The sequence below is a fragment of the Calypte anna genome, chromosome 1 (genome assembly GCF_003957555.1).
Source record: "Calypte anna isolate BGI_N300 chromosome 1, bCalAnn1_v1.p, whole genome shotgun sequence".
In the NCBI taxonomy this organism is placed as follows: Eukaryota; Metazoa; Chordata; class Aves; order Apodiformes; family Trochilidae; genus Calypte; species Calypte anna.
The window spans coordinates 75,720,363-75,740,881 of NC_044244.1; the positions used below are offsets into that span (position 1 = coordinate 75,720,363).

The 20,519-nt window shown below is 45.5% G+C and overlaps 1 protein-coding gene across 12 annotated transcripts in view; it reads right to left on the minus strand.

Moving 5' to 3' along the window:
* Nucleotides 1-12,106, minus strand: part of BBX (BBX high mobility group box domain containing) — a 143,919-nt gene extending 131,813 nt beyond the window's left edge. For 6 of the 12 annotated variants that reach the window (XM_030448001.1, XM_030448041.1, XM_030448015.1 and 3 more), the window contains exons 1-2: nucleotides 11,941-12,105; nucleotides 7,876-7,948 (exon numbers count right to left, since the gene is read on the minus strand). The gene's annotated coding sequence lies outside the window, so the exon portion shown is untranslated. Of the gene's footprint in view, nucleotides 1-7,875; nucleotides 7,949-9,066; nucleotides 9,113-11,376; nucleotides 11,464-11,940 lie in introns of those variants that run through there. The other 6 variants (XM_030447983.1, XM_030447973.1, XM_030447977.1 and 3 more) reach the window with 4 other exon arrangements.
* Between the last annotated feature and the right edge of the window lie 8,413 nt (nucleotides 12,107-20,519).

The window sequence follows — 20,519 nt, forward strand, 5'->3', positions numbered from 1 at the left end:
ATGCAAAGAAAATACTGATTTACTACCAATGAAAACACTTAAAAGATAATTTTCCCCTCAGACACACAGAGGCAATTTTCTCTCATGTTAATGGGAAATGCACACATTCAACCAACTGTCACTTTAGATGTCCATAAGTTACTTCCCTTAAAGGTTTTCTATACTAAGAAATAAAATTAAGAACTTCCTCCCCTTGCTCTACTTCTGACACTTGTGCTCTTTATTGAATTCAATACTTTTCAAAGTATGGCACTTGAGCTTCTGCTTACTCTTTCAGCTCTGGAACCCATTCTCAATTAATAAAACAAAAGTAAATTGTGAATAGTTACTTGCATTAATATATTTGCTATCAGTTTTGTCATTCCTCATTTTGCAGACACCAAATTTCCCCCTATAAACACCTCTGTTTCTTCAAAAGCAGCTGGAAATTAATGAGGCTATTTTTATTTTCTTATTAATTCATATTCCATAGCTCTATAATCAGTGCTCGATCATACTGCAATTTCATGTACTCGTTTCAAAATATATTATGAGCACTTGATGACTGATGTTTAACACAATGTCTGAAAGAGTATCTCAAACAAATCACAGGAAAGAAATACAAATAACGACACTACTTAAATAAGAAAAAATATTTGACATACTCAAACAAGAGCTAAACCCTGAAACCCACGAGTCTGTAGCACAGAGCACTCACTGATCAGAACTGAGCCAGGCAGGAAGTTTACAATATTCAACGTAATATCTAGGTATGAAGAAACATTTTGCAAAGAGAAAGAACATCTGAAGCCAGACTTATCAATAAAGCGGAGGTAATAATGCCACTCCTTCCCAAATCTATCATCTCCAGCCATTGATTTGTAATATATCCAAATGCTTTCTTTGCCTGGCCAGATAGCCAACCTGGGAAGCAAACAAAATGGCATGCATGCCAAAAGACATACAATCTATCAACTGGCATTTGTGTACTTCATGCTCTTTCACTCTCTTCTCATTTATGAGAAATCCTTGTATTTCAGCTATGTCTCTACTCCTAGCCCTTCCTGCATTGCTCATTATCAGGCCAAGGACTGCCTACGAGCTTGTGCACTGATCACCAAGTACAACCCTCACGACCCTGGAAGGACTATCTGCACATCAGTAATTAAGAATAATGTGAAATCTGCAGCTTTCCTGAGGAATTACAGGCCACCAGCAACTTCAAGGCAGTGGATCTGCAAAGGGAGGCACACTGCTGATGTAGCGATGATGGTTTTGTCTTTTTGTTCTGGAATACAGTGGCACAGCTGCAGGCTCGAATTAGGATTGAGTCCTTCAGTTAGGACAAGATACATTGATGTTCCTATACTTCACCCCATAAGAAAAAAAAAAAAGCAATAAAAAAAATTAAAATCCACATGATGCTGCTAACTGTAGATGACTGTAGGCAAGATATGGCTCAAAGACACTTCTGGAAAGCAAACAAAACACAGCCAACCACAAAAACAACCTTGCAAAGAAGAACAACTTCTCCAGAAGTTTCATGGAAAGATTTTAATGCAGAACATTAGAACGCTTCAGTTCCACTGACTTTCATGGAGTTACTTCACACTGGAGAAGTCGAAATAAGATTTAAGATTCAAGTTTTCTCTCACTCCTTTCATTCTCTCCCAATGTTTTCTATATCCAGCTTCATCTCCAAATCTCTCAGGATGTTGTTCTCTTAAACACTGCTTTGACAAATTCTTTCACATCCATAAACAAACCCTCAGGATTATTGGCTTCTTAAAAGAACACACAGGCTGAGAAGTGAAGACTTCCTTTTCTACAGCAAGAGACATAATCCTAACTATTACCATGAGACATGCCTTACCCATTCCCATCCCTCAGTAACTCCTGATTGTGTAGGACATGGGTACAAGTGAAAATCAAAAACAAACAATCAAAAAAATCACCCAAGAAGAGAAAGACCAACAACTTTTGAGAAGAGGTATGTCTAAAAGTCCTTAAACAGCTGGCAGAAAAAACTATACAGGGGAAAGAACTGAAAGGTATGGGTTTAAAGCAGTCAAGCCAACTGAAGTACTGCCTGGCACAGTCAGCAGCGTGGTGCCATGACCAGTCCGTGACACAGTCCATCAGAGGACCAGGACCAGGCTTAAGCCTTCCTCACTTGAATCCTGTCACAGACCAGTACCAAGGAGCAAGCCTTTAAGATCTGCACCTTGCCCACCACCAGGAACTCTGGGTTTCAGAAGAGCAGGATGAAACCCCTTGTGAGAGCCTGGCAGAAATCTTCCTGTTACTACACCCTATAAGAGGAGAGTAGCCCCAGGTGGGCATGCAGTTAGTGTGGTTTTACAATGTCTCAAAGCACACTCCTAAACAATTTACTACGTACGTATTACATTTGAGAAACCAAAAATAATTTAAGAAAAAATAAGAAGGAAAAAAACCCCAAAAACAAACAGGCAGAGGGAAGGCTCATCTTCCCACTTCCCCTCAGCAAGTGAAGGTGTAGACAGGATTTGTTAAGCGTCTTGTCAAGGAAACCTCCATTAGAATTGAGTTCCACAGATCCCATGTTGTGCAAGTCCACAGAATTATTTTTATCTTTGCTGAATAAGGCTCTCTTTAACATGAAGGGTCAATAAAATGCTGTTTCTTATTTTCAGCAATTGCTACATTTTATAAAAGTCTTATATCAAAACACCCACATGGAAGATTTCTGACAATAAAAATTCCATGCTTCCTAAGCAACTGATTTTCTTAGTACAGTCTCATGAAATCCTGTTAACTTCCCTTCCTCTTGCTAAAAATCGAAATTTTGTTGTACTAGCTTTCTTTGTACTCAGATATGCCTGAAGCTAGTTTATTTTCACATGCCGAATTGTCCGTGCTCATAAGGACTTGCTATCACATTATGCATTTGTGTGCTATAAAGGAAAAGGCACGAACACTGGAAAGTGTCAAAACCATGCTCTTCCTCTTTGTTGATGCATCTTTTATGTAACTGGATTTATAAATATTAAAAATAATAAAATGCTGCTATCGTAAGAATACTACAGTTAAGTCTACATACAGACATTAAGTATGCTTTCTTCCTTCAATACACTGCCTATTTTAAAATCAAAGCCAACTCATATTATCCGTAACAGAACACTAGTAATCAGCAAATCTGAAAATCTAACAGGATGAAATATGTTCAGTATGTTTAGAAATGAAAGTTCAAATCAGTAAGTTACCCGACCTATAAGAATGCTGCCAGAGTGCCAAATTAGTTGTTTCTGTCAATTCCATGTTTCATAAGAAAATTACTTGTTATTTTGCATTAGATTACATGAAAAATATTTTAATCGTAAATAAATAACTATTTCATATGAATGCATAGTTTACAAACTTTGCTATGAGAACCAGTATCTTAGTTCATAAATACAAGGAAGTCAATATTAAATAAGTAGCGTAATATAATAAATAGTGTAATGTACACAGCAGCTTACATACAATGTTTAGTGACAAAAACTCTTAAGCTCTTCTCATAGTTTAGCCTCTCCTGCCCATAAATATAGCCAAAATGAAAGTCAGTAACTTCACACTATTCTGAAGGAGGGTGTATATTTAAAAATTAAAGCACCATTATGAATGGAAGTGGAGTATTAGCAAAAGATGTCCACCTGGCACAGAATTCAGTGGGACTACTCACATGTCAAGAAAGACATTCACCAGGAAAGCTTCAGAGCAGCAGCACACAACAAGGGAAAGGACAGCAAACTAGGGAGTCAGATGTGGGTTTTATTTCATTTGCTACTAATGCTAACCTGCTAAGTGACTGCAGGCAAGCCTATGGTCCTTCACTGCTTTGCATCTCATATGTGTAAAGCTGGGGTAAAAAATGACTTTTCCTTGTTTTGATTACAGAATGGTTTATGTACTTCACCAGGCAGAACGTAAGCACAGAAATCGGGCAAAGCCTACAACTGCCAATTATTAATAATATCATTATTATTGAGAGAATAATATGCTTGGTTGTATGCTGGTTTTTTTCCCCAAGCAATGCAATCTAACTGCAGCCCATCAAGCCACTGTTTGAGTTAGAGTAACCCTTACATACTGGCTCAGGTCTTGCCCCTTCTGAAACTGTTAAGAAAGGTGACAGCTGTGCGAGTTTTTCTTGAAATTCACACATCACTAGAACCAAGCCCACCGCAATGCTCTCAGACAGAAACACTATTTTTACTGATCTTAAAAATATAAATAAAAAGGAAGCAAGTCCTTGTTTGAGATAAAACAGAATGAAAAATCTTCAGACAATGACACCTCAAGAACAGAGAGCAGAACAGAAAGTTAATTCTACAGAAGTCAGACTTTTTCCTGTTTCTTCTCAAGAATAGTTTGAAACACGTATGACTATTATTTCAATTCTGCCCGATACACTCCTAAGATAGAAAACATATTAAGGTTACAGTAAAGTGCAACACTATCCACACCACTTAAAAAAAAAAAACAAAAAAACCCCACATCCTTAATTAACTCAGGAAAACTGTCCCAGTATATGGACACCATATGACTTAATGATACAGGTAATATCGTTACTCTCCATTGGCAGGTGGCAAAGGAACATACGGCTGTGCTTCCAAGACTATGTCCCTGGAAGCTGCCAGTGGGCTACCAGCAGCTGCAGTGGACTATCCCTGTGGCAGGACACAGAAAGTTTGACTTAGGTTCAGACTTTGGAAACTGGCCTCTGGTTTTTACTACATCACTTGCCAGAGATCACAGGGACAACCAGTGGCAAACTCAGAAAGGAGTATCACAGTATTATTCTGGTTCCAACCGTAATTTATAGCACCTTTCTCCACCCAAGAGCCACCTCCAGATAAAGAGGGAACACTTACACCTGCCATGTGGTACCCAGATTACACTGCAGGTGCACTGACAACTTTGACAATACAGCAGAGCCTTGCACACCGCAGGTCCCTCCCTACCTTACCTTCACCTTCCCCATCACTACACGCTGCAGATCTCTCCAGCTGGCTTGGTGAAAACGATCTAGATCTTGGCTAGATGATCTCTGAGGTCCCTTCCAACCCGGCTAATTCTATGATTCTATGAAAACTTCCATCTTCTTACCACTCTGCTACAAGATCTATGCCAGAAGGCTGCCCTACCTAACACTATGGTGATTGAGCTTCAGAGACCTTGCGCATCCTCAGTCCATAGAACACGAGAGCCAGCAAACAGGAATAACTTTAAGCTCTGAGTGTGAGCAATCATATCACTGAATTTAACAAGACTTTTCATCTGCCTAAAGATAGTCACATGCTTACAGGATGTTAGCCTATGGAACCACTGATTTACAAGCTAAGTGTATTACAATCATTTTGTATGAAAACAAAAAATACTATCTATAATAACTGCACAATTACCTCCGATAGTGTATGTGGAAAGCTGACATTTAGTATCTTTAATTATTCACACAACAGCTACAAAAGAGAAAGGTTTTCTTCTCTGAATGGGAAAATAAGCATGGACGAATTCCTCTCACCATTATTCCTACACTCCTCTTCTAAATAAACCTGCTGAAATCTGCAGGCAATGAGCTTATGGCAAGCAACCCCAGAAAACTGAAAAGCATCCAGGGCAAGCCACTTAAATATTCCGAGTTTACCTCAACACAGCAAACAGTCATGTTTCTGCTAAATTATGGGTCTGCTTTAAATGGTTTATCAGTTGCTATGCCAAGAGGGACAGCACTGTGCAACAAAGTTTTGAGACCATGGGACAATTTTTGAAGAATTTACAATGCCTCTTGCTAAGCAGCTCACCCCCTTTTAGCTTGTGACACACCAGCACTGCATTCGGCACTTGCTAACCAGGACCAGAACCCAAGTGTCTCACCTGTACATCACAACTGAACTCCACTCATGAATGGTTACTTCACTGAGAAGTGAATAATGAAAGACATTTTTGCTTTTACCAAAATAAAAGCTCCCTAAAGTAAATGGAAGTTTCTAGTCATGGAAAAATCTAATGAAATCTCTATCTTCCCCTTCACTAAGCCTATTATTTTTATTCCCTTTTTAAGGGATGAGGAAAACAATTTCTCTGCTTCCTCAAGCTTCTTTTATGCCTTTTTCTTTAAAAAGTTACCCTATTCTTCTTTCCATTGTAGTTTGATGCTAGTTGAACATCAGGTAACACCTGCACTTAGCACTACACACAAAATCAAGGTCCACTCCCCACTCTCAAATTTGTCTGGAGATGATGATAGCCCTTTCAGTTCTAGGAGCAAACTTCCATGCATCCAGAAGACTTCATCACATAAAACTAAAACCAGGTAACGACTGAAGATACTAGCTGAACCAAGGCCCCTAAGTTACTGTTGTTCAGTACATTTTACTATTACTTCAAAGAAAGTAAAAGTGCTTGGCACTTAGAGCACTCTAATCTGACTCTTACCTGAAAACACAGAAAATTAAGTTCAGAAATCAGCACATTTGAACACTTTGAAGCCTATCTGCCAGTTTTTTAATTTCCCCATGCGTTTTTACTTCGCAAAACATGTTGCACCAACTACTCTACACAGAACATAATCCTTGTCAGTAATGTTATAAAACTGAAAGCAATATTCTTCTATGGAACTAGTCTGTCACAAAGAATTTCAGTAATGTAATTTGCTGTTTATGCTCTCAGACCTAAACACACCAATCTCACTGCTCACAAAATCCAAAAAACTGAAATTCATGCATAACTCTACAGGGACTGGAGAAAGGCAGAATCCTCCTTTTGAACCATCTCCCAGCAGTGGTTATCCAGCCTTATGACTAGTTCTGTGCTCAGAGTATGACACTAGACCAGCTGCTCCTAACAGCCGTCTTCAAGCTAGCATGTTTAGGACCATCACTTACCCTGTGTCTGCTATAAAATGTCTAGAAAAGGTCAAGAGTATGTTAATAGTCACTTGCATTTATGAGTATTAAGTTTATCCCAAATACATGTCTTGCCTTGTTTTTAATTATCTAAACAATAGTACCATAAAAAAAAATTACTTCCCACTTGCCCATTCCGGGCCATATGCAGTTCAGTGCCACTACAGGCAATTGTAGGAAAAGTGCTTCAAGTGCCACTCACTTTATGTCATCTATTAATGTAAGCCTACAAAATTAGAACCTCTTTGTTAAACCACCGCTTCTACTTCAGCTTAAACGATTCCAAACTCTTCCAAAGGTGTCAAAACTTTTCCCAGCATACAGATTAAAAAAATAGGAATATTAGTAAATTAGACACCAAGATTCATCTTTCAAACTTATAGGTACCTGCATTACTCAATGCCAAAAGAAAAAAAAAAAGTAACACTGAAAGACCACGGATAGAATTCTAATTAGCTCTCAGGTAATGTATTAAAACTGAACCAATTCCTGTTGCAATAATATTACAGTTCTGCTAAACTTCTCACTCATTCTTGATGTCCAGAGATTTCCAATTACCTGTTCTGCTTATATTTTCATATTTTTCACACTGCTGAATTTTAAAAGGACTGTACATTCTTATTAAGTTTTTGACCTGTGCAATGCACTTTACATAATCTAACATTACTTTGGTTTAAAACTTCTGCTCTAAGTCAATCAACTGCTTATCTCCATAAAAAAGGTTTAAGAAAAAAAAAATCAGAGGAATGAAAATATGCACAGCCTTTCAGTTCTCAGGTTATTCAGACATATTCCTACATACAAACTTTGTAATCTAGCAGTTGCTATGAGCAGCCAGAGAAGACATGTTTTCTGAGGTGCTAAAACCTGAACAAGCATCTTCCATGTAAGAAGTGGCAGCACGAGGAGCTCTATCTTATCAACAACAACCGAGTTCTTTTTCCAAGTGTACAGTTTACATACTTACCCAGTAATGCAAAAGGAAATCACAGACAGGCGAAGATGAAGCTGTCTCAAACCCTTTGTCATGTGACAGTGACCTATAAAGTATCAAAGGCACACCATAAGCACACCATGATTTTACAGTATTAAACTCACCACAACGCCAGCAAGAGAGATCCCAAAACTTGGAACTTGTTTCCCCCTCTCTCACACCCCAGGCTAAGTTGTCATTAGAGCAAGATGACGGTCACAGGAAACGGCAAGGAGCAAACAAAAGATGCACCGTGTCTTTAAAGGGCATTAGGACTGGGCAAATGGAGCAAATGATCAGTGTGCATCAGCAGGGTGGGTTATTTTTCCTCTATGTCTCTCGTACAGAAGGATGCATGTTTATGTGCACCACACACGGAGCCCTATACCTACATACAGGGATGCATCGAGTAATTATTTACATGGACACGCAGACATCATCGAAATAAAAGGCAGAAAGTTGACCATCATCTGCAAGGAGGCATACATAACAATAACCCCGGGGAACTTACACAAGTGAGCGATCAATCCCCGCGCGTGGGTAAGCCAAACAACGCAAAATTAACAACAAGAATAAGCCGACCAGACTGCAGGTACGAGATCCACTCGGGAAAGACAGACAAACAAGACAGACCGACCGAGGAACGGACGGAAGGCTGTATGTAACACTTGCAGGTAAATGCCCGTTCCACCACCACCATCACCCCCCGCCTCGGCAGAGCCCAACCGAGCCGCCCGGAGTCCTGCGACCGTCCAGCCGGCCCCTCCACCACTGCAGCCCGTGGGGAAAGCGGAGAGACCCCCGGTAGTCGCGGGGGGAGCGGTGCCTGCAGCCGCCGCCCGCCTCCGCCCGTGCAAAGTGTAGGGCCACCGGAATCCGGGCTCCGGGGTGGGGTGGAAAGAAAAGGTATTAAATATGGAGAAGGACCGCCGTGACCCAAGGTTTTCCCGTCTCCCCCCCAACCGCGCCCCCTCCCTCTCCACAACCCCCCCCCGCCCCCGGTCACCATCAAGTTTGCATCTTAGTTACAAAATGTCGATCTTGAAGGCTGACAAGACACGGAGAGAGGGGGAGAGAGAGAAAGAGAGAGAGAGAGAGTGAGTGAGAGAGAGAGAGAGAGAGAAGAGAGTCCATCTTGCTTCGAGGGGGGAGGAGAGGAGCAATAATGCAGCGCATAAATCTCACCCTCCCGGGGGAAAAGTCTGCACAACACCTTTGGGGGCGGACGGGCAGGGAAGGGGCGGCGGCGCGGGGAGGGGGCGCGGGGGGCTCCCCGGCCCTCCCAGCTGCCCTCCCCGGCGGGATCTGGCGAAGCAGGCTGGCAGCAAACACCTCCCTGCTGCTCCCCTCCTCCTCCCCGCGGGCCCGGGCGATGATCCCGCTGCTGCCGCCGCCGCCGCCGCTGCCACCGGGGAGGAGGTGCCACCGCCGCCGGGAGAGACACATGGAGACCGGCACCCTGTCCCTGCCCCGGCGGCCGGGCCGGGCCCCTCCGTCGCCCCGCCAGGCTGCGGGACTTGGACGTGTCACCAGCAGGACGGGCAATGGTTTCGGCGCCCCAGGCCCGAGTGACCACCGCCGGCCTGGCGGCGCCCTGGCCTCACCGCACACACTCACCTCCGGAAAAAAACTTTTAACCGTGGGCTTCCCCCGGAAAAAGTGCCGAATCCGCCCCGCACACGGTTAAAACCCCGCGGCCCCCCGGCTGGGCTGGCGGCGAGCGGGGGAGACCCGGGCACGGTCCTTCCCCGCCCCGGCGGGGAGGGAGGGAGGGAGGAGGCATACAGGCAGGCAAGCAGGGAGGGAGGGAGGGAGGGAGGGGGCGGGCAGCAGCCTGCCGGTGCCTCTCGCCCCGCCGCCGTACATGTCGCCTCGGCGGCTCTCGCATCGCTTCGTTTTACCTTCCTTATTCAGCGGCGCTGGCTGCCACCGATATTCCTAACGCAAACCTGCTGCCGTGCGGCGCCCGGGATTAACGCGATTGCCTGCCTTCCCGTGCCTCTAACCCTCCCTTCCCCGTCCCCGTCCTCCTCCTCCTCCTCCTCGCAAACCTACACTGGATCGGCTCTCCTCATAGCCATGCAAGTTTCATACATTGCAAATAAACCCGAGAGGAGGAAGAGCAAAGCGGCTGGCGGTGGGGGGGGGGGTGGGGGGGGAGGAGGAAGAGGAGGAGGAGGAGGAGAGCTGCTTTCTGTAATTTACCAGCGACCCGATCTCGCAGCAGCAAATAACAGCCGAGCACCCATCCGGCTCCCGGCGGCGGATAGAGCCCCCCCCCCGAGGCGGCCGTCCTCTCCCCGGGGCGCCCCCCACCAAGTTTTCTGTCATCGCGACCACCCAATGTCACAACTTACCTTCAGAAATAGCACTTCGCGCGGCCGAGGCCTGTCGTCGCCTGCCCCCCGGCCCCCGCCCGCCTCCCTTTCTCCCTCTCCACCTTAAACTTATTGACACAACATAATCCCACATCCACGCGAAACCCCGGCAGGGCCACCCGTCCCCGCCCCCTCCCTCGTTGCCCACCGGGGCCGCCGCCGCCCCGGGTGCATCGCCGATGACTACCGGAAAACGCACAACCCAACTCTCCGGCCGAGCCCGGCCGCTGTTGTTGTCGGGGTCGGGGTCGGCGCCGGCGTTTTTCCTCCCGCCCCCACCTCTCCCCCCAGCCCCATGCGGCGGCGGGATCGGCTCCCTCGCCCCCTCAGATTTTATATCCCCCCAGCCCTCCGCCCCGCTCCCCTTTCACCCGGCGGCGCGGAGCCCCCCCAGGCCGGCGGCAGCCGATACCGATCCGCGCACTCTCCTCCGCGCCTCGCCTCGCCGCCCCTAGAGATGAAGTTTCGTTTCTGCCTGCCGCGATTTCCCTGTCAAGTCCCCCCGGAGACACACACCGAGCGGCGGCCGATGGCCATCCCTCCTCCTCCTCCTCCTCGCCCTCCTTCCCCTTCCTCCCTCCGCCGCGGCCGCCGCTGCTCTTGCCTCTCTCTCTCTCTGGCGGCGAGAGGTGCCTGGTTTCAAACGCAGCCTGGCACTGGCTGGCCTACCCCTGCCGCCTTCTTCCACTGGGTTTTTGTTTTGTTTTTGTTTTTAATGCACTGCGCTGGATTGCAATTCATCTTGCTCCCCCGCTCCGGTAAAACACCCCCGGTTACCCCTGCCCTCCCGGCCGGGCAGAGGGCCGGTGGCACCAACCCACCCGTCTTCCCCTACCCAAACTTTCAAGCGAAGCAGGGCTGACGAGAGGGAGGAAAAGTGACTGCGAGCCACGGCAGCCGCCGCGCAGGGCAAGGGAAGCTCCTCGCCTCCGTCCCGGCCGCCAGCGCCGCTGGAAGGAGGCGAGGGGCAGGAGGGGGGGAGGGCGGCGGGCTGCCCCGCCGCAGGGGCTCAGCAGGGAAAGTGTGGGGCGAGGGCACCCCTCTCCCTGCCTGACGCTCCCCGTCTCCGCCCGTCTCCCTGCCGCCGGGCGAGGGGCGGCGGGCGGCGCGCACTCACCTCGATGGGGTCGGCGGGGGTGCGGGCAGGGCGCCGCTGGGCCGGAGCGAGGCGCGGCGCGCAGCGGAGCCCCTCCGCCTCGGCGCCCGCGGAACGCGGCTCCACACAGAGCCATGCAACCCGGGCAGAGCCACAACACTCCCCGGGATATAAGGCGGCCCGCCATTGGCCGGCGCGCTGAGGGACGGGCTCGCCGACCATTCAGCGGCGCCGTTACACCCGCGGCCCGCGAGGGAGCCGCTGGCGCACACACTCCCCACACACTCACACAAAGATCGTCGCGCCGCTCTTCGCAGGGTTTTGAGGAGCCGGTGGCGGAGCGGGGCAGGTAGCGGGGGCCACCGGCCCTCGGCACCGACAGGAGTGCGGAGCCGCGCCGACCACAGCGCTGGCAGCCGCTGTCCGCCGGCCGCCCGGGGAGAGCTGCGAGAGTTAAACTACGCCTGCCCTGGGCAGCGCCGCGGGGTAACGGCCGCGGCGGGGTGCGGGCGGCGGACACGGCCCGGCCCGGTCCCGCTCGGCCCCAGTCCCCGCCGGCTCCCGCGCAGCCCCCCGGTAACTTACTCAGTGATGTTGGGCGGGTTCCATTCAGAGGCCACAACGCGGCAAGCGGAGAAGTTGAGGGAGGCAGCAGTGCATCCGCACAGCCCCCGCTCGGGGAGTAAACACGGGAAGCCGTCCCCGAGGCCCGGGGGAAGCCGGGCAGACGGGCCGAGGCCAGCCGCCGCCCCTTGACCTGGCCGGAGGGTTTCAGGCAGCGGCGCTGCACGGGGATGCGGCGGAGCAGCGGGTGGTGCCGGTTGCCTCAATAATCCTCGCCCAAACGTGGCGGAGAGGCCCTCACCGGCCCGGTGTCGGCAGGCAGCACGGCAGTCTTCACATCAGCTTCCCATACAGACAGCGGGCGCTTGCTGGGCAGAACTAGCGAAGTTCAGTGCTGGCGTCCACGCCGGCCCTTCTGTCCTGCCCTGCCCGGATCTCTGCCCTGCGCCTAACATACGCTGCCAGCCACATCCATGTGAAATTTATCTGTGAATTTGTGTCAGTCGCAGGCTCATAGGGACAAAGCGACAGCGTGAGGCCAGCAACTTTTGGGAGACTGTGTGACGATTGTGCTGACGGGTGTTGGAAAAGTCCTGTGGAAACGTAGTCTAACTTTTTTATTTTTTTGGAAAAGCTCTCTCCTGCAGGAGTCAAACAACACGAAAGCATACTGTTTACACTGACCCAACGTATTAATGTTCCCGAGGGTTTGAACTTCTACAACGCGTAGATGTCTTTTAAGCAGAAAGCACCTGGCGTTTGTTCTTGAGTAGGAAGCACTATTTTTTTGGGTGGTACTGTCTCCAGGTAGGACTCCGACTTCCAGTCAGCAGTTGGCGTATTAAAAAAAAGATCAGAAATAATAGCAATGGAAACTGAAGTGCAGTCACTGTCTTGCAATAGAAAAGCAATGCTTGTGCTTTACATACCCAGCGCTTCAAGGATGTTGCAGAGTTCATTCTGTATGTTCTCTGTCCTGAGGTATTTTCCACCGTGGTGTGGCTGATTTCAGCATCTGCTTGCTTACTTGTCTCATTTTTTACCCCCATTTTTCTTTACAGCAGAATTATGCTAAATAATTGTGAAATAGTATTTCTTCTGTCTGAATAAAATGGTGGGGTAAAGTACAAGCTGATTTTAGAAAAGTAAAATATATCCATGTTTCTGATAAGTAATTTTAAACTACCCTGCACATTTTGTTGAAATGTGAGGAGAGGATTCTAAGTGCACCACCATCTTGCTTCTTGTAAGCAAGGCTAAGTTAGTGCCTGAATAATATACAAATATAAGGATAAACATATTCTGTAATTAATGCACTTCACATTTTTTTTTTCCATTTTCAGTGCTAAGAAGGCAGAGCTGACCATCTACTATAAGGTGGATGTCAGGTGCATGTCAGGTGTTTCAGGTTTGGCACTAGCAAGTGAAGGCACACGAATTTCCTTGGTCACATTTGAACAGGTTAGCCTAATTTATAGGTAGAAATTGCCCCCAATCATTTTTATATAGTGAAGTGCTTTGCAGTTATAGGTAAGCAGCATCTTTCCAGTATTCAGAAGCAGTTGCCAGTAAGAGGCCTAAGCCAGACAATTTAAACCTACATGGTATAGTTACAGTTTTCTTCTTCTCAGTATTAGCGCCTTGTTTCTTGGATTCTTTTACCCACATTAATAATAGTACACCATGGAGCCTCTTGCACCTCTTCAGTGCTAAAATCCTGCCAAAGTAGGTAATTAGTGAGCACTGTAAGTTATGTAGATGTTTGATTGTATACCCAAAGTTCATCTTAAAGGATGCATCAGTTTATTGTTAACAGGACTCCGTATTACTCTTGAAGCCTTCAGCTGCCATTTCAGAAAAGAGGTCAAGACAGAGACACCTTGCATGTAATGTAGTTGTTTACAGCTATACAAAACATACGGAATGCTACTAATTAGAACAATCATGTTTTGTGTCTACTTTGTGCAGTTACAGATGCCTTCATGAGTTGGAAGGCATCTACCTATTAGGCCTGTAGTAGCAGAAGTATTTTGTCACCCTTTAAGAGAGATGAGTAAGCTGAGGTATACTGGTATGGTCAGAAAATAAAGTGCTTGAGCTTCCACTGCTTTGGTTTATTGTGTCCACAGTGAAAGGGAGGGCTGTATTTTCCTGAGCTATCCAGGACCTTCTGCAAACATAGAGGTCATGAGGGGTGGAGGGGAAAGATAGTATTTCTGGGTTTCCCTTTCTTTATATATGATTTTAAGCAAATTAATCCCTTTGCATGCCCATTTGGAGGCATTTGGGGCTTTAGTCAGTCACTGTTATCAAGAGTTACAAGGTGCTAGCCAGAGTCTGTGGGGAACTTTTGGAGGAGCTTTGAGTGCTGAAATTTTTAAAATTTCTTGCTGATTATTAGTTGTTTTAAAACTACGTGTAAGTTGCATTTCCAGATTTTTCTGCAGAAACTTAGTCATCAGATGGTACCTTTCTTTCACTCCCGTGTAACTGGCATTAGCTTTTAAAGGAATGACCCCCCTACCCTACCCTTGTTGATTGCTCAAAGGTACTCCTGCATAAAGCCATCGCTCCTCTGCAGTCAGTGTGGTGCAGCACAGATACAGCAGTTCTGCTCAGATGCAGATACAGCAGGATTTGGAGCTTGGAAGTTGTACATTTGGGGCGTCTGTTAAAGTTCATCTGGGTTTGCCTGTTTTGCGTTCAACTGACAGTGGAGTATCTCCCTCTTCATTAAACCATGGCACAACATAAAAGACACAAGTAGCCATGTGTCTATGATCTGTCAAAAGGGAAAAAAAAAATATTTCTTAGGAAAACTTTGTCGTTACTTAATAATAGCAGGAAAAATAATAGCATCAATATAAATAATAACAGTCGGGATTTGTTCTGTTCCTTTCCTTTGGGGCCTGACTTGGAGCTTGCTAACACTGCAGGGAGAGGAGGACTCTTGAGTTTGGTACTTGATTACCATTTTCTCTCCTCCTCCTGCCCGCGGTGAAGGTACCTGCTGCCTGCAGAACCGAGGTGGCCACCGGTAGCCTTTCTGGGCTGGGAGAGATGCCTGCTTCCGTGGCCATTTTCAATGTATTCAGCTAATAGAAAGGAAGCTGGGACAAGCCAGCTGCAGCCTGAGCCTGCAGGCCCTGGATCCCTTTGAGCTGCTACCATGGCTGACTACAAGTGACGGTTGTCATGTGAGCAGGGAAGGAAGGCCATAAGGCAACTCTGGGAGCATATGCTTTATCTGTGTTAAGCTTTGCACACAGCCTGGGGAGAAGCACGGGGAAGAAAGGGTGAGGCAGATGCAGCCTTATGGAGCCTGTCCCACCTCTGTTGCTTTTTTAATGTGGCTTGTGCCCACCCACAGCCCATGGAATGGCACGGCATCCTCCAGGTTAAAAAAATGCTGGAGCAGGACAATGCATTAGTGGGCCTATTTTCCTCCCCAATGCACTTGTATAACATGGTAACATTAATAGCAATTTATGTGCAAGCAGTGAAGGGAGGAGGCATTTTATCTGAACTAAAGCTGCAGAATATCCACTTTAGAGTAGGAACAGAGCTACAGGATGGGTGCAGGACAGCTGTTCTTCAAGAACCACACTTTTAGGAAGTTATTCTTCCCACCTCACACCCTTTTAGGAACACTTCAGTGTCCTCAGAACTCAACAGCAGTTTGCAGAAATCAAAGGGCCAGCTTGTTCTCTTGGTGCCTCTGTTGGAAGTGACCATTAGACTTCGACTGTATTTCTTTGCTCCTATTCCTGACTGCTATTATTTTACAACATTGAAAAAATCAGGGTCATTTCTTCTTCGTAATTTTGAGATGCTTCTTCTGAACATTATCTTTCTGTACCTGTGCATCAAATTCCCACTGCCTCCTATTAACTATTTTTTCTTATTTTTTATGCCTCTTCTAACTAGCAGAGCATTATCAACCACAACCCTCTAACAAAACCATCCATAAAGACAATAGATCCTACAAGAAGCTTTTGGCCTAAGCTGCTCACAGTTTCATTTGACAAGCTAGAGGAGAGAGTAGGAAGGGGAATGGACAGGTGAAATGACTTCCCACAAGTTTAACAATATGGAAGCAGCAAAGTCAGGAATCAGACCCAGACTTCTAACTTGCAGTACATTGCTCTCTACACTTCCGTCCCTCTTGTTCTTTCTCTTTCATAGCACTGCCCTTTTTCAGATAAATATGGTTACACGTTGAGGAGCTGTTTACCATTTTTTCTTCTTTCGGAGGAATTCAGTAACAGGTTAACCAGAGCATCCAGATCCACTTGAGTTTATCACTTCTTTAAAAAAATCTTTCTAATTCTGGAAGACATTTAGTTCTATGTTAAACTAACATATATAAACTTCTTAACATACCAGTGTAAGCAAAATATTCAGTATCTACAACAATGAAGTAATTACCAGTTATCTCTAAACTTAGATTTTCCTGGTGCTTATGCACATATGCTACATTACAAAAAATGTATAAATTAAGTCCACCCTGCTCACCTGAGGTTTTGTAGCCCACTGTGTTAGTCTAGTGCAAGCAAAGCAGTTTCCATAGCCAGTGACACACAAGAGAGCAGTGGGTATACCTCTCACATGTAGTAGCCTGAAATTCCTTCAGAATTACTGACAAAGTCCCCATTAAAAGCCGGGCCAAAGGAAACCAGCTTTCCTGCCACCCCACACTTTGATTTTTATAGTTACTGCTTTAACTGTCTTGTAAACTGCAATAATATTTAACTGCTTTAAGCATAAAGTGTAATTGGAACTCATTTTTCAGTTTTAGATTGTTTGCCCATTATTACACTTCAGTGCTATGAAGTAGCTCTCTCCCTCCTCCACCCAAGGGCCTCTTTCTCCTATCTCTGTTTCTGGTATTATTCAAACATTTATTTGTTTATTTGCTTGTTCTCCCTTTTCTGTGAATCTTCATAGTGCTTTTAAAGAAACCACAACTCCGTTCGAATGTCCTCCTCCAACCTCCAATATACCAACAGAGACTTCAGAGCTACCTCACAAATGGATATTTACTTCTGTTTAGAAGAACAAGGACAGTCAAGAAGCAAGAAGTTTTTGCACACTAAGTCCACTGCTTAACTAAAGAGGATGTAATTACAGAATCACAGAATCATCCAGATTGGAAAGGACCTCTGAGATCATCAAGTCCAACCCTTGATCCACTTGAGCCTGTGCTTGGCAAGTGGCAAGACTCCGCAGTGACTCAAGTGAAAGAGCAGCACTCACTAGGTCTGAGCATGAATTCTTACAGCTTGGGGAGCTTCCCAGACTCACGTTTCATTGCCCTACTGCCATGCCTCTACTTCTGAGACCACAGCACACTTCTTTGGCTGCACAGTGCTGCTACCATTTGTAAAGCAAACAAAGCAAGTGACCATTCGACTCTAAATAACAAAAGCATGCACTGAACTGCTTGGACATGGCATTTGACTCTCCTTATATCTAGGGAAATAGAGAGAACTGCAAAATTAATATTAGTGATCTTGTTGTGCACAGGAGAGGCTTCAAAGAATTTTATTCCTCCAGGTGATGGTCATCTGAGGGCATAGTGAAAGATTCCTGGCTCAGCTCCTGGATGAAGCATCCAAGCCAGTGGAACCTAAATGCAGAGGACCACATCTAACCTTCCCTGTTTGAGGAATTGCTTTTGGAGTTAAAATTATTCAGCTTTGAAGAATGATTTAGGGTGGGGAACAAAACTGGATGGATATTGAGACCTTCCAGGAGGAAAAAAAATAACAGGAAGAAGAAAACAATTCATGTCTTGCATTAGTGCAACCCACTATAAATATTCTCGCAGGAGCAAGGCTGTGCCCTGCTTCAGTGCATCCAGGTGAGAGGCCTCATGAGAGGAAATTAAATCAGAAGATTGCATTGTTTCTGTCCCACTGGGTTACAATGGAGAAGGTGAAGCTTAAGAAGGGCGCTTTCTCCTCCTCCTCCCTGCTCCAACGTGAGAATCACTGGCAGGCCAGCCCTTTTAAAAATACATGGTGTGCCTTCTTGCATGCCATCATAATGTGGCTTTTCCCCAAAGTCAGTAGGCTCTCATGGCTTTTTCCCAGATCCAGTACTGTAGGGAGGAAAATACTTTATGCTATAAAGTAGGAAAATTCCACACTGGAGTTTGGTTTGCAGCCCTGCTTGGTTTTGCCCACCAACAAAAAAGGAAAAGGTTTTTCTCTTATTCTGACTATCTGCAGCTCCAGCTCAAGCATTTGTGTTGAGAACTCTGCATCACTAAAAGTTGCAGCCTGTCCCTGTTGTAATGCTGTCTCTATAATTTTGTATAATTTTGGAAAAGGTAAGTGGCAGAGCTGATCCATATTTTAAGCTTTAACTTTATCAGCAAAAAATATTTGGCAATACTGGGCCATTGTTTTCAAATGGTGGGTTTTGTCAATTGTTGGTTTGGAGTGGAGGATTATGTTTATATATGTGGAGGGAAGAAGATGTGTAAGTACCTGTATTTGCATGCAAAAGTTTAAATTTTCAAGTGTTTTCTAAATAAATATTTTTTCATGTTTCAACTGAAAAAAAAGGCCATAGAAATGCTTAAACCTGAAACATAGCATTTTTAGTGCACTTTCCTGGCCTTCAATGTGAGTTTGCTTCAATGTAAGTTCTTGAAATATGATCAATCGCGGTTAACACAAGTGATCTGTTGTCCCATTATTTTTTTCTTTTTTCTAACTTCCAGCAATTTGAAAAATTGGTGGCTTACAAAGCCCTGTCTGCATTTTTTTTCAAATGGAAGTTGTGGAAGGCATGCAGAGATCTACAGAGAGATTTATGGTCTGTGATGAATTGGATGTTCATAAAGAAACCTTAAGTCTGTGACTCTTTTGGAGTCCTACTGAGAAGAACTCATGCATGCTCAGCAGTGCTCAGATTAAGTTAATAATTATTTCCTCTCATTCTTAAATTTCCAGGCTGACTTGTTGCTTCCACTCTACTTTTCCTGCACATATAAAAACCTTATTTTGAAAAATACTAGAGTGCCTTCCGCCCAAACCTAGGTCCCAGTCAAAGGGAGGCTTATATACTCATCTATTGACTTAGAGGAAACTGTTCATACACATAAGTTTAAGCCTGTGTATGACCTTGGTTTTTCCAAGAAGACCTGTCTAGAAACAAGTGACTGTGTCTTCAAAGGTCTGTTGCTTCTCCATCTTCTTTGTGAAACTGGTGCTTTGGTGTTGAGATGCATTTCTTGCTCCAAAACTTTGCTATCAGTGAGGGACATCCTGACAGAATAAAAAGCAGTGGCACAGCTCTTGTTGACCACAGTGGGATATTCTCCTGCTAGCATCAGTTTATAAGTACTCATCAGGATCTCTTATTTTGCAATACAGATGGCAATGGCTAGACTGAAGACCCTGTCTGAGATTTCTCAGTCAACCAGTGCTGCATCCCAAGTATTTGTTATTGGAAAGGATTGAGGGTTTGTATATCATTTAGGTTTATTTTTATTTATTTATGTTTTCATTGTGTACGGAAAGTACTGCCAAAAGCCAAATAAGAATTGCCCCTCACTGGCACATCTGCTCTGAGGTTGGTCTCCACATATTTCAGTGACAAGAAAATACCTGTGGTGCTCAATACTTTTGGGGTACAAAGCCATTTTTTGTGAAGATAAAATGTTGTGTATGATGTTTGCTAATGGGGACAGACCTAATGTTTCTTTAGGGACAAAGCTATCACAATATTGCTGTCAGAAAACTCATTCCAACACAGGCACTGCTCTCTGGGCAGGGTGGCATGGGAAGGTTGACACGTCAGTGCATCAGCTCTAGAGCAGTGAAAACTACTGTTCTGGCTCAACTCCTCCACCTGCCGCTACACCATAGGCCTGTTGCCTTAAATATGGGCATCTTCAAAGCAGATGAAGAAGCAGACAAACTAGCCTTGGCCCTCACCCTCCCGAGTGTTTGAAGACAGCAGAATGTGGCCCTAAGTATTTTGGGGAAAATTGGACAGATGCCTTGGAGGAATAGGGGATATGGAGATATTTAAAAAGAGACTGGATGTGGCACTCAGTGCCATGGTTTGGTAACTGCAGCGGTAGTGGATCAAGGGTTGGACTTGATGATCTCTGAGGTCCTTTCCAATCCAGCCAGTTCTATGATTCTATGATTCTATGTTAGGTTATCTCTAGCAGCTGAAGTGACAGGTGATGATGATCTCTGCATGATAACAGTAAAAACAGTGTGCATATATATATGTACCGGGCTTTCTACAGAAAATTGCTGACACACAGGGATTGTATCAACCTTACAGAGGGATTTGGAATTCCCTTTAGTGGGCTATGAGGGAACATAAAGATCTCGGCAAGATGTTGCAGGCTTGAGTCACCAAAAAGATAGAAGAGGAGTGTGCAGCTTTACCTAAACCACCTTCAGTGACAGCTAAGGTTGAAGACCAGTGTCCAGTCTTATATCCATTCTTTTACCCGTGGGGCTTACATGTAGATTACTGTACTGCCTCCAAACTGTAGGCATTGTATATTAACCTCATTTCCAAAAGGTAGGAAGGTAAGTATTATTATGTATGGTTTACAGGTAGAAAAC